Source organism: Ambystoma mexicanum, chromosome 4q (genome assembly GCF_040938575.1).
Source record: "Ambystoma mexicanum isolate Mex_15411 chromosome 4q, UKY_AmexF1_1, whole genome shotgun sequence".
Classification (NCBI taxonomy): Eukaryota; Metazoa; Chordata; class Amphibia; order Caudata; family Ambystomatidae; genus Ambystoma; species Ambystoma mexicanum.
This window is the reverse complement of record NC_090928.1, coordinates 1,199,611,389-1,199,625,426: the sequence shown is the minus strand read 5'-3', so window position 1 is coordinate 1,199,625,426 and position 14,038 is coordinate 1,199,611,389.

The following is a 14,038-nucleotide window of genomic DNA, read 5'->3' as shown; positions in this document are numbered from 1 at the left end:
CCCTCTTCCTGCTCCTAACTGCAAGGCAAAAAACCTCGGGTCATCTTCGACTCAACACACTCCTTCTCTCCTCACATTTCTGACGTTTCTAAGAAGTCACACTACCAGCTGCACCTCCTCAGAGGTATCCTTCCTTTCCTCTCCTTCCCCCAGAAGCTCACTGTCTCCAGAGCCCTGGTTCTCTCAAAGCTGGCCTACTGTAACAGCCTCTATCTAAATCTGCCTGCCTCTACTCTCCGCCCTCTGCAATTCATCCAGAACAGGACTGCGAAACTTGTCCTTGGCCTCAAGCCCAGGCACCGTATCTCTCCAGGACTTAAATCGCTGCACTGGCTCCCTGTAGCTGCGAGGATTAAGTTCAAAACCCTCTGCATTGTCCACAAGGCCTTCTGGGGCCTGGGGCCAAATTACCTTCAACTCTCCCTTCCTAAATATCTTCCTTCTCGAGCACTTCGCTCATCCGCCTCCAACTCCCTCAGGGTCAGCCGATTCTCCAAGCAACGAGTTGGGGGGAGATCTCTCTACACAGCAGGGGCCTCCCTCTGGAACAGCCTTCCTGCCTCCCTGAAACTCGAGGAGAACCATCTCCGGTTCCGGAAGCACCTCAAAACCTTCCTCTTTGGTTCTGCTTTCTCTCTCCCTCTCCCCTGCTAAATCACTGAAACTGTACTGAATCAGCAACTGGGCTACTCACCAATCTCGGTCCTTGGCCCAGCCACTCTCCCCTGCACTGCCTTCCTGGCAACCCCTGTACTGCGGGACTGTCTCTGTATCCCTACATCCCCCCTTCGCAGCACTTGACTGCACTTATCTTGCACTTGCCACCAGCTGGCCCTTATTATTTATCTTGTTCGTTACTAACCCTGTACTGCACCTTCCCCTCTCCCTTTCCCCCTTGCACTTTTCCCGTCCCCCCTACCCATGCACTTGCACGATCTGAATGACACCTGGCCTAGTAGGATTGTTGTCTGTCTCCCTTTGTTCCCCCCTCCCTGCCTCGTCGCGCCTTAAAACACTTGTGTATAGGCGCGTTACAAATGCCATATCATATCATATCATATCATATATCATATCATATCATATCATATCATAGGGATTACATTTAAAACCCTCTGCATTGTGCACAAGGCTTTCTGGGACCTGGGTCCAATAGACCTTCAACTATCCCTCCATAAATACCTCCCCTCTCCAGCCCTTCGCTCCTCTACTTCTAACTCCCTCAGGGTTAGTCTATTTGCAAATAAACGAGCTGGGGGTAGTACTCGATGGTACCTCCCTTTGGATCAGCCTCCTGCCACCTTGAAACTTGAGGAAAACCATCTCCGAGTCTGGAAGCATCTCAAGACCTTCCTTTTTGCCTGTGCCTTTGCCCCCCTTATCCCATGTTGATCTGTTTCTTCTCTTGACATCATGCACCTGGCCACCCTCTGTCATTCGGCCCCATGTACCTGCTCAGCCTGAAACCCTCCTGCACTGTCTCCAGGCCACCCCCTACCCTAGGGTTCTGTATCTGTCCCAATATAGTCCCCCTCCCACTTTTCTTCTGCACTTATCAGATATACCTTATCTGACTAACCTTCACCTGCCACTTGCTGGCTGCAATACCATGGTTTATCACCCTTATTTATTTATTTCATTTAGTATGTATTCTGTTTTCTCTCCTCTGCTCCGCACTTTCCACTCCCCCCCTCCAATGCACTTTCCCCCTTATCCCTTTTCCATGAACTTGCGCTTTCTTAAATGTCACTGGGCCTAGTAAAATCGCTGTTTTCTTTTTTGTTCTCCCTTGTTCCCCTCCCTTTTTGCCTGGTCGCGCTCTGAAACACTTGTGTACGAGCGCGATATAAATAAAACATAATTGCATTTCATTTCATAACACTGCCACTGTTTGCACGCGTGACAACGTTGACTTGTTTGCTTCTCTGTGTCTTTTTGGATGTGGTGCCCAACTAATATTACAAAACACCAGCACTGTTTGCGTGCATGAAAACATGGACTTGTTTGCGTCTCTGTATCTTTTTGGAGGCAGTGGCAAACTTTGGGCCTGTTTCTCCTCCTCCATTCCGATAGTCGGATACGTATCTGTTTTGTGTGAACACGTCAGATGAGGGCTGCTACCTAAACAAAGGGAGTCTCAAATGTCAAAACTACACTTCCCGGGACTGGTTACTTCAGCGGCAGATGCATAATCTCTGTCAACAAGGTTTCTGCCCTGCTGCATCCCTCGGCAGAGTCCATGACCTGTATACATAGCACTTACCTGAGTTACCTCACTACCAATCCACCTTGGCCCTCCTTCCCGGTTGAGGTCCCACTATAGAAGAGCCGGGCTATGCAACTTGCCCTTGCAATAAAGAAATCTCGCCCCACCAGCTTTAAATGCCCCCCTTGTGGCTAGCGGTTCACATGTCACGACCACTACTCTGTAGGCTTGACCTTGGCCTGGTGCTTTGGTATATCCAATGCTTGAATCGTTAAGCTAAACGTGTGGAGGGGGCTCTGACGCACCCATTGGTAAGAAAGGTCATAGAACGTGAACATTTCCTTAAGTTAAATATGAAAATTGCACCCAGCGTGTCCATCTCAGTTGAGTAAAGTACACAGTACAAATAAGTGTTTGCCATTGTAACATATTTTCCGATTGCTGTCTAATTATAAAACTACCTCGGAAACCTATGCACAATATTTAAGACATTGCACTGCTTTGTGATATGCAATTAGTGTGGTCTTTTGGCCAAGTTTCTTGCCTTACAGTCCTTAGAACCAGGTTTGAATCCTCACGGTGGGACTATGACTGCACACTTCAAATGGGTCAGCAAATTCTTTTTAAAAAAAATATATGTTTTAGGGAGGACTGTGTCAACTCTCTCAAAACAGTGGGGGATGTAGTTCATTGGCGTGGTCCCTCGACTTGTGTCCTGGCTATAATGCATGTAAAAAGCTAGTATGGCGTTTGGGTTTGTGTTGAGAGCTGTTGTTGGCTGGATGTGCTAGAGCCTTTTATTGTGAACAAGGGCAGATGGTGTCGTTGTATGCATTAGGGTAAGCACATGGGGTTGGGAGCGTTATGAGACTTGAGTGGGTGCAGGTAATGGTGGCGCCAGGACTGAAAAGGGGGTGGGAGTCTTTTTGATTTGTATGATGCTTTTGTGGGAGGTATAATGGTTTTCTTTAAGCCGGTCAAGTGGCACAGCGAGTAGAGCGCTCGCTTTGACATCAGTGCAGAGCCTGCGAACGCAGGTTCGAATCCCGGCAGCGCCAAACTCAGCGTTTCATCCTTCCGAGGTCGATAAATGAGCACCACACACCGTGGGTAATAATAAGCAGCGCTCAGATACCTAAGGGTTCGTAGCGCTATATAAATGCCAAATTATTATTAGTTCTCAAGCAGTTAAACTCCCGTGTGTCCTAGTTTTCCCCACTTGCCTCAATTGTAATCACAACGTCTTTCTGTGCCTCTGCTCAAATGGAGTTTGAAATTGGCAGTGCTTTTAAAGGGATGGGGAGCAGTAATTGAAGGCTGTATTAAGGTATTTCTCTGGGTACTTATTGATAATCTTCATTATTCTTAGTCTGGCTCTTCCTCCTCATTTCTATTGCTAGGAAACCCCTTTATTTCTTTAGTTTTGGCGCCAACTATATGTCAAAACTATTGCATTAGTAGGGCTCAAAATGTGCACTCAACACTCGCCATTGTCTAATAATGATTCTCTCTTGGTAAGAAATGGTGTGCTCTGTGTAAGTGTAGAATTGAGGGGGAGAGAGCATTTTTTATGACTGTCAAGTAGCTTGCAACTTGAAATGTTGACCCCTGGCATTAGACTACAGCCAGGTAGAACTGGCATATGAGGAGGGACGCAACGCTTTTAGGTGTGGTTTGGTGCTATACCCACCAGTGCCCATGCTGATCCTTAGGCCATTTCCACCCATTTCCTACCTCACCCTGCCTAAACACATTCTCCTTTTTGAGCTAGCTCCATCAAGCCTTACCATCAAACTTTGTGCTTAAAGTGCCTGCCAGTGTTTTTTCAAAGCAGTCTTCTAATAGTTAATGACTTAATTGGAGCTTAAAATGCACACTGGTGTAATATAATGTCTTAGCCAGGTCTGCCTTCAGCCACTTGCTTTATAAGCACTATTTGTATCCTCTTCTGAAGTTCAGCTAACAGCAACCATTGGCAAAGCTACAGTTGTGCTTGTCTAAACGTATTAGGCATCTGCCAAGCTCTGCTATTAGACGCCCAGCTGTTACCATCGATTACCACTTAGTACCTCCATGACAATGGTTTGCAAATGCCTTTCCTGTGCCTACACAAAAGCCAAAATTATTAGCATTGCCAATGATTGTTCATTTTGTTTCTGAAGAGGTTTCGTACTGTTTTAAATGTTTCTTCTGAAGATTTGGAGATTTATGCTATTTTAGAACCACTGGCGTTTTAAAACATAATATACACAAATCTGGATTTATTCAGGGGACTATTCAATTCATTTGGATTTTAAAGGTTGTGCAGTGCTGTGGACTTGGCTTTGGTGTGCTCTGTTTTGTTATCTTATACTTGTGCTCATCAATGTGTGCATGTTTTGGCTAAGACCACCGGTTTGCTTATATTTTGCTTGGCTTCTGCCGCTTCTTTTTAGCGCCATATATTTTAAGAAGATGTTTGGTCAGTGTTTTCTTCTAAACAGAGAGGATGTGTCTGAGACTGATGCCAATATGTGGTTCAAGGTTTTCTAAAGATCAGTGAATGATTGAGTTTTGTCCAGGAGGAGAAAAGCGAATGATGGTGAGAATAAGGGGTGGGTCTGTCCTTCAGCTGTTTAGCTGTTTAGGCATAGTAGGCCATGACACATTTCTTTCCGGCTCAAGCCGGGGTATCCGTTTTGTGAGCTGTGAGTTAGGGTGGTATTTGGCTAGTGGTTTTGTAGTGAAATGTCAATTCTAAGTTAGAGTTGATGTGTGGCTCAAGGATGTTCTGGAGATAGATGAAGTTTGAGGGTGTATGCCTGTGTGTATGCGACTCCTCTGATGGTTTGTGTGCCCCAGCATACTCATGGTATCATAAAGACCCATAGAATAGGCATTGCTTATGTTGTTAATCCGGTTATAGATTTCACCTCTGTGTAGAGGCATGACTTTATCCCATACGTGGATTGGTGCACTGCCTATTGCAATGAATAATGTGGCGTTAAGATCCGGTTGCAGGGGCTGGAACGGGTGTTAATGGCCTAGCGGCCCAAGGTAAAAGCCAGAGTGAAGGATTTCATTCATTGAACCGGATGCCGGAAGAGTCCTGTTCAATGAATGAAATCCTTTTCCAAGATGGCCGCCATGGAAAGCGACTGAGAGGCTCTTCGGAGCCCTTCTTCCTTTTCCATGGTGGCCGGAGAAATGGGGAAGTAGCTGCGGCGGCCTGCATCGTCACAACAAACAAGTACATGGGGGTGAGAAAAGGGGAAAAAAGTTTACAAAGGATGGGGGGGAAGATGCGGCGGGGGGACGGCCATCAGACAGCATGGAACGCGGGCTTGCATCCGCCGTTCAAGCCTATGTTCCTAGCCACCTCATTGGCTGCTAATTAGAAGTAAAACAGAATCCTTTATTTGTGCTTTAAGCTGCCAGGAAGGCACACCATGGGGCTGTGACTACTCCCCTTTCACTTCCTTCAACCATTAAACAATTATGACCTTCAATATCTTCCCATATTGCAAGCCAACAGATTAAATCAGTAAATACATACATATTAAATACCCGCGCTGAATATGGACTTGGGTCCTGCAAGCAATCGGAACAGTACTTGGCTCCACATTTGATTTGCTGTATAATTCCGAATAAACCTATTAAATCTCATGACCCCTGCAGTGCGATTCATAACCTCCAATGGCGAAAGCGATCTGGGCCCCCCATTGCACTTGGTGAAATGTTGGCAAACACAGGCAAACATCAAAGGCTGGCTTGTTTTGCATGATCCAGACCATTATGAATGGAGCCTGGGATTTGCATTGAACAATGCTGGATCTACAAAACTGAATGTCAAACATGCAACGTGGCCTTGTTAAAACTTTACTATGAAAACAGCAGTAAAGCATATGCGAGAACGGAGATCACCACTGTGCTTAATAAAAATCAGCTCCTAATAAAGGTGAGAAGGAAGAGGAGAGAGCAGGATACAGAAATGGAACATTTGTACACCTTGTTGACAGGACAATGCTTTCCAGGTCCTGTTGTTTTCCTGGATTTACATTTGTAAGTTAGGCACGGGTCTTCTCATTAGGCAAACTAAAACCAAAAAAAAGTGATTTATCAGAACCACTGGCATTGCTCTGGCATTGCTCTGGGCAACCTTCCACACCACCGTTTTTTTGCAAAAGTCGTCCATCATGTGCAAATCAGTCAGGAACTGCCAACAATGGTAGCAGCCCAGCCCGTAACTGCTAGGCCAGGTCCTATCTGCACGGAAACACAAGCAACCCTAGACATGTTTTGGCCTTGCTGGGCCTCCTCAGTAAGGCGCAGCTTGGTTCCCTATGGCACAGCGAGCAAGGGTCCCACGTCTGGGCATACCCTTTCTCACATAGGGAGACAAAGTAAAACCAAAAAACTGATGGGTGGAAGGCTTTGAATTAATCTGAGCCACTGGCATTGCTCTGGGTAACATTCCACACCACCTTAGCCCGTCTGCGCCACTGCAAAAAAGGGTCCAGCTATATGTAAATCAGTCTGGTATTGCCACCAATGGGAGAAGCTTTGGACAAACTGCTTTGCCAGGTCCCCTCTGGACGGAAACACAAGCAAACCCTGGCATCATTCGGCCTTGTTAGGCCTCCTGCGTGAGGTGCTACTTGGTTCTCTATGACGCAGCAAGCAAAGGGCCCACGTCTGGGCATACCCTCTCTAACATAGGGAGACAAACTGAAACCAAAAAAGTGATGGGTGTAAGGTTTTGAATACATCTTAACCACTGGCATTGCCTTATGAGGATGAGAAGGAAGAGTAGAGAACACTACACAGAAATAGAACATGTGTACACCTTCTTGACAGGACCATGATTTCCAATCCTGTTGTCTTCCTGGCTTTACATTTGGTGTTTTCCTGGCTTTAAATTTGTAATTTAGGCACTGGTCTTCTAATTAGGCAAAGCAACTCCAGAATGGTTCTTGGGATTGTTTTCAATGGTTAGCGCATTCTCTTATTTGTCAATTCAAAATCAATGGAAGTATTTGTTTTAAAAATGTGATAGCTATGTGTCACCTCTTCAAGAATTTACAGAATATACATTGAGTTTACACTTCCAACATGTCAATTAAAAGTTGGGGGTGGAAAAAGCAAAGAGAGAAAATATCCCTGAAAATAGAAACTATACCAAGCATCTCATCTCCGGTGATTGCGCTATGGGGAGGGAGCTGAACGCCCATACGACCCTCAGAACATTGAGGGTAACTACCACAGCATATTATGATTCATGGCATGCGATGGGTTGACCTATATGGACACACTAATAGAATGATGGAAGGAGAAGAAAGTGGACTTTAGACTGAAAGTAAGTACTGTGCATACCTCAGGCCACTAGGTGCTGCCCAGGTCTGGAACAGCAATGCTGGTCTATTCAAATCTGGTCAGTAAGAAGGCAATCATTTTCCTCCAGCAGTCAGGCAGATTAGAAGGAGTGAAGGCTGGTGTGTGCTCGGCGAGGGAGGGTCTAATGGCCCAGCCTGCCGGACGACCATTCAAATGAGGTTTGGGAGATATTGACCAGGGAGGTAGCACAATAGGTCTCACATCACCGGGACCACATGGTGATCATGAATAACCAGCGGTTCCTGATTTAGGAGGATAGCTCAGCGGCACCGTGCTCGCCTTGGAAGCAGGATGACATGTGCCAACACAGGTTTGATCCCCGGGTCTGCGCTTAGAAACCTCTGGGTATTAAGCACGTTATAAATAATCTATCATATCATTATCATATCATGGCTACCCCAGACTAGGTGGTGGTGAGGTTACCCCGGCCTGTGCTTTCCGAACTTACCTTTCCCGGAGGGGGTCGGGGGGGTTGTGATTAAGCTGTGACGTGAGCCTCTGGAGAGGCTTCAGTGCCCAGATAGGATAGATGACAAATGACGGGATGGAAGAGCGGATAGAAGGGGAAAGAGAGAGGGTGCCTTGTAATGCCCACAGATTACGGCTTACGCAAAAGGAACAGGTGAAATGCACACAGAATTAGAGGGGAAAAGGATAATAGAATGGTGGAAGGAGAAGAAAGTGGAATTAAGACTGAAAGTAAGTACTGTGCATACCTCAGGCTAGGCAGCAGTAGATCAACCACATCAGTCAGAACGAGGCTGTGCTTGCACCCACTGACCCTGAGAGTATAAATGCTGTCTTGCTTTGTCCTTCCACAGAAGTCTGTGTTTCAATAATTTGCCCATCCTGTCCTAAGGGTAAATCGTTCACAGAGATTCAAAGCATCCTTCGGGATATATACACAAGTCTTTCTCCTGTGTAATGTATTTTCATGTGTCTTCCACTGTGTTCCAAGCAGGAAGGAAGATAGTGTAAATTGGTTGAAAGACCAATGAAATATAACTCAAAGGGGAGTTAGACTGCTCGGCCAACTCTGTGCGGTGGAGGATAAATGTTAACCAACTCTGTGTGGTGGAGGTTAAAGCTCAGCCCACTCTGTGAGGTGGAGGATAAAGCTTGGCCAACTCTGTGTGGTGGAGGATAAAGCTCGGCCAACTGTGTGGTGGAGGCTAAAGCTCAGCCAACTCTGTGCCGTGGAGGATAAAGCTTGGCCAACTCTGTGTGGTGGAGCATAAAGCTCGGCCAACTCTGTGCAGTAGAGGATAAAGCTCAGCCCGCTCTGTGAGGTGGAGGATAAAGCTCGGCCAACTGTGTGGTGGAGGCTAAAGCTCAGCCAACTCTGTGCCGTGGAGGATAAAGCTCGGCCAACTCTGTGCAGTGGAGGTTAAAGCTCAGCCCACTCTGTGAGGTGGAGGATAAAGCTTGGCCAACTCTGTGTGGTGGAGGATAAAGCTCGGCCAACTGTGTGGTGGAGGATAAAGCTCAGCCAACTCTGTGCCGTGGAGGATAAAGCTTGGCCAACTCTGTGTGGTGGAGCATAAAGCTCGGCCAACTCTGTGCAGTAGAGGATAAAGCTCAGCCCGCTCTGTGCGGCGGAGGATAAATGTCGGCCAACTCTGTGAGGTGGAGAATAAAGGTTTTTGTGATGCAGATGCAGTTAGAGCCTGTCAGAGTCAAAGTGTACATAGTTGTGTACAGGTAAATCGAGTGAGGACTGGGTTATTGGCATGTGCTTGCCTGTCCACCCTAATGGGACTGGTGTGTGCACTCCAGTGCTTGGTAAGAAGTCATGATGCTCACCGAGCTAAGGATATCTGCAATGGAAGGGAGTTGGGGGGTCTACAGAATGAGGTGTAATTGGAAGATCCCAGAGTGGCATGAACTCTTCAATCTGTCTCCTGTTGAATTATACAGGTGGCACCTAGAAACATGGGAAGAGGAGGTTGCACACATGTCTCTCCACTGGCGTGGGAGGGCAAGAGGGCAGGTCTAGTGAAGCGGGTGTAGATGGAATCTTCTTTTTTTTAATTGTATTTTGTTAGAAAAACCTTTTTACAAAAACAACACATGTGACCATCATAATTTAAAAGACAAGTGAAACAAATGACATCCACATAAAAATGAAAAGGAAAATAAAAACGAAGCATACCATCACTTAAAAGAAATTCACATAAAATCATTTGATAACTATTCTTAACCAAAAAGCAAACATGGAGGAGGTGTAAGAAAGCGGAGTAGCAGAGGCATAAGCACTGAGAAAAGGGGCTTTGACCCCAATATCCCCCAACTCACAGTATATCATCATTTCCAGCGTTTGGACTAAAACTGTTTGAATGCTTGCAACCTTTCTATTGCCAATCTGTCCTCAGTGTGTCCAAACCTCTGCTGTGCTTTATAACTGACATGTTAAAGCACTGTCTGACTTCTTTCCAACACCTGAACCACTGCGATTACGAGAGCCTGAACTTGGCCAGAGACCAATCTGTCCCAAAAACATGTCAGGCATAAAGCGTGCAGTTCCCAGCCCAAAACCTGCAAAGAACACAGATCGCACCGGCCAGGTTCCCTCTCAGTCCATTAACAGGTGTTTTAAAGATTGTTCTTTGGGATGTTTGCATATGTTGCATAAAGCAATCGAATCTGCCCCCATACCTCTCCTAGAAAGGACTTCCCCTGTATGCGCCACATTTAAACGTACTCTGAGGAATGTTTTTCCTAAACTTCCCATCAAGGAACTTTTGCCAAATAACCCTGCTTTTTGTCAGCCAGCAAAAATGGATTGGGCTGTACTGAAGCGTGCATGGTAACGAGTGTGCCTACCCAATCCATTTCACGCCAGGATTGCTTAGCCTTCTCTGGATTCACAATTAGGGGTTTAAGATTTATGTTTGCATTTAACAGAGCTTCCTCTTCCCATGCACTCAGACTTGTAAGCATTTTGGATTTTTTGTTTTCCAGATGCGAGTTGATATCTGCATATAGTGACCCCTCTTTAGCTGTTATCAGGAGGCGAAAAAGAGAGATCAACTTCCATCCTGCTTGGGCCTTTGGAGAACATAGACCCAATTCAAATCTGAGACTTGGCATAGATAGACTCAATGGGAGTCCAAGAAATGTTTTCCGTAAAAGACCCTCCCGTTTTTCCTAATTGCCAAACCAGAGGAGGGGCTTTGCTTCCAATCCATATAGGTCAACAGGGAGAACTTTTGCCGGGTAGTATTTAATTAACGGGATGATTGACAACTTGCAGTCCTTCCCCATTACTTTCTTAATTTCTGCGGTGAGCTGCAAGATTTTGTTGTGAATATCCTGCTCCACGGGTGGAATCTACTTTATTCAGTGTTGCCGATTAGAATCTTTGTTGTCTTAGGAAAGCGGGCGGAACTTGGTTAATTTTTCCAGGCGTGGTTGATTTATCGAGGTGTTGGCTTGTTTTTTAAATATGCTGGATCATTTAAAATAGTGACCGGTCTGGGGTATTCTGTTTCCTTTCAGTCATCTGCTTAGTCTATGGTGGGAGATTTTGATTGACAGTTATTGGAAATTCAGGTAAACAGTGTTGAATGCTAATCGATTCCACGGGTGGTCACTTTTGGTGCTGGTATTTGCATGTCTAGGTATTTAGTACTGGTGTAGGGTTACTCACCAGTATGATACACATGTATCTTTTATTTTTGTTTATACATTTTTTTCTTTTTTCAGTTTTGATTCCTTTTTCATTTCTTCATTTTATTTGTTACTACATATTCCTCTGACCCTTAGTCCATTCTTTTTTAAGCTATTATGCCCGCTGTCATTAACTATGATATATTAGATCAGGCTTGCTATACTACTGTTTGTACATTGTGTATCATTTGTGTATTTTTTCTGATTTTAACCATGCTGTATGCATTTTATTTGTACTTTCACATGCTTGTGTATAGGTGTTTTGATTTGGTGCTTGCTAAAGGGCGACTGCTCCGAAACGCGTTCAGCAACACCTTTTTGTGCAGAATTCCTACTTTGACGATTGTTTGGATGGAACTAGTTTTGTTCTGTGTGAGGAGTAATGAAATATTAAGGACTGTAATTCTTAAAGTTTGACGGATCGCTTTTGGTCCCGAGATGTTGTGCACACCCTCGGCGGGGGATCCCTCCACTGATTGCAGGTCCAGTCAAGCTGCCTTCCATTTCATTTGGGATTAGAGAACCTGTGGTCCAAACTGGGCTCTTGGGAATTTCACCGATGAGCACACCCTTTGTTTAAAAACCTACTCTATACCACCCTTCATCACACATCCACAATGAACAGATGTGGACAAAAAGTGACATGTCTGACTTTAGACACAGAATACTTGTGTACACATAGTTGCAACCCCACTTAACTAATCTTCATAAAGAAGCTGGAAGGCAGCATCTCGGGGTACGCAGCCCCTTGAATCTCTTTACCCATAATTCTTTGCTTGCAAGTCCCTAATGCATTACAGGGAACGGAGGGCGGCGAGCAGCAGTCACTTGCTACAGGTGCAAGGGACCCGCAGACAGCTACTCCATGCATTGACTGATTGACCCGATGTAGGGGGGGGTCTGGGGTACCTCCCTATCCACATGGGGTCAGAGAGCGCATGTGCTTGCATGCGTCAGATTAGAAAGTGACTGTAACCCTGCTTGATAGGTGCTTCCTACATAAAGCAGTGAACATGTGAGGCACAGCTACTATAGAAGACGCTTGATACAATATCTCCCTATTGTAATAAGCCAAGGAAACCAGATACACATTGAAGGGCTGATTGTAGATAAATAACCATTTTATAATCTACATATCATAGAATAATCTGCCAGGGACCAGCCTGCATTCACAATTTGCACCAATCACTGCTAGATCCTCCCAAAGAACAGATCGGAAAATAACAAAAGGTGCTGCCAGTTGGTACTAGCAGGTCTGGGAGAGCTAGCAGGTCTAGGAGAGCTAGCAGGTCTAGGAGAGCTGACAGGTCTAGGAGAGCTAGCAGACCTGGGAGGGCTGACAGGTCTAGGAGAGCTAGCAGGTCTAGGAGGGCTTGCAGGTCTGGGAGGGCTGACAGGTCTAGGAGAGCTAGCAGGTCTAGGGGAGCTAGCAGGTCTAGGAGAGCTAGCAGGTCTAAGAGAGCTGACAGGTCTAGGAGAGCTAGCAGGTCTAGGAGAGCTGACAGGTCTAGGAGGGCTAGCAGGTCTAGGAGAGCTAGCAGGTCTAGGAGAGCTAGCAGGTCTGGGAGAGCTAGCAGGTCTGGGAGGGCTGACAGGTCTAGGAGGGCTAGCAGGTCTAGGAGAGCTAGCAGGTCTAGGAGGGCTAGCAGGTCTAGGAGAGCTAGCAGACCTGGAAGGCTGCCAGGTCTAGGAGGGCTGGCAGGTCTAGGAGGGCTAGCATGTCTGGGAGAGCTAGCAGGTCTGGGAGAGCTAGCAGGTCTAGGAGAGCTAGCAGGTCTGGGAGGGCTGACAGGTCTAGAAGAGCTAGCAGGTCTAGGAGAGCTAGCAGGTCTAGGAGGGCTAGCAGGTCTAGGAGGGCTAGCAGGTCTAGGGGAGCTAGCAGGTCTGGGAGGTCTAGCAGGTCTGGGAGGGCTAGCAGGTCTAGGAGAGCTCGCAGGTCTAGGAGGGCTGACAAGTCTAGGAGGGCTAGCAGGTCTAGGAGAGCTCGCAGGTCTAGGAGAGCTCGCAGGTCTAGGAGAGCTGACAGGTCTAGGAGGGCTAGCAGGTCTAGGAGAGCTAGCAGGTCTGGGAGGGCTGACAGGTCTGGGAGGGCTGACAGGTCTAGGAGGGCTAGCAGGTCTAGGAGAGCTAGCAGGTCTAGGAGAGCTAGCAGGTCTGGGAGAGCTAGCAGGTCTAGGAGAGCTAGCAGGTCTAGGAGAGCTTGCAGGTCTGAGAGGGCTGACAGGTCTAAGAGGGCTAGCAGGTCTAGGAGAGCTAGCAGGTCTGGGAGGGCTGAGAGGTCTAGGAGGGCTAGCAGGTCTAGGAGGGCTAGCAGGTCTGGGAGGGCTGACAGGTCTAGGAGGGCTAGAAGGTCTAGGAGGGCTAGCAGGTCTAGGAGAGCTAGCAGGTCTGGGAGGGCTGACAGGTCTAGGAGGGCTAGCAGGTCTAGGAGGGCTAGCAGGTCTGGGAGGGCTAGCAGGTCTAGGAAGCCTAGCAGGTCTAGGAGGACTAACAGATCTGGGAGGGCTAACAGGTCTAGGAGGGCTACCAGGTCTAGGAGGGCTACCAGGTCTAGGAGGGCTAGCTAGGCAGAGTAATTGCATTTGTAATTGAAACATATTACAGAGTTCTCAGTACCTAGCGGGGAGGTAAACATTCCATGCATAAAAGGCACTGTGATCATCTACGTGTGCCACTCCAAGTTTTATACCAATTTCATATATTTATCTTAAATTAGTGTGGGTGACCGAAAGAGAAAATGTTCTTTCAGAGATCAGTGTTATGTATGTACCCAGTATAGTACTTTATATACTG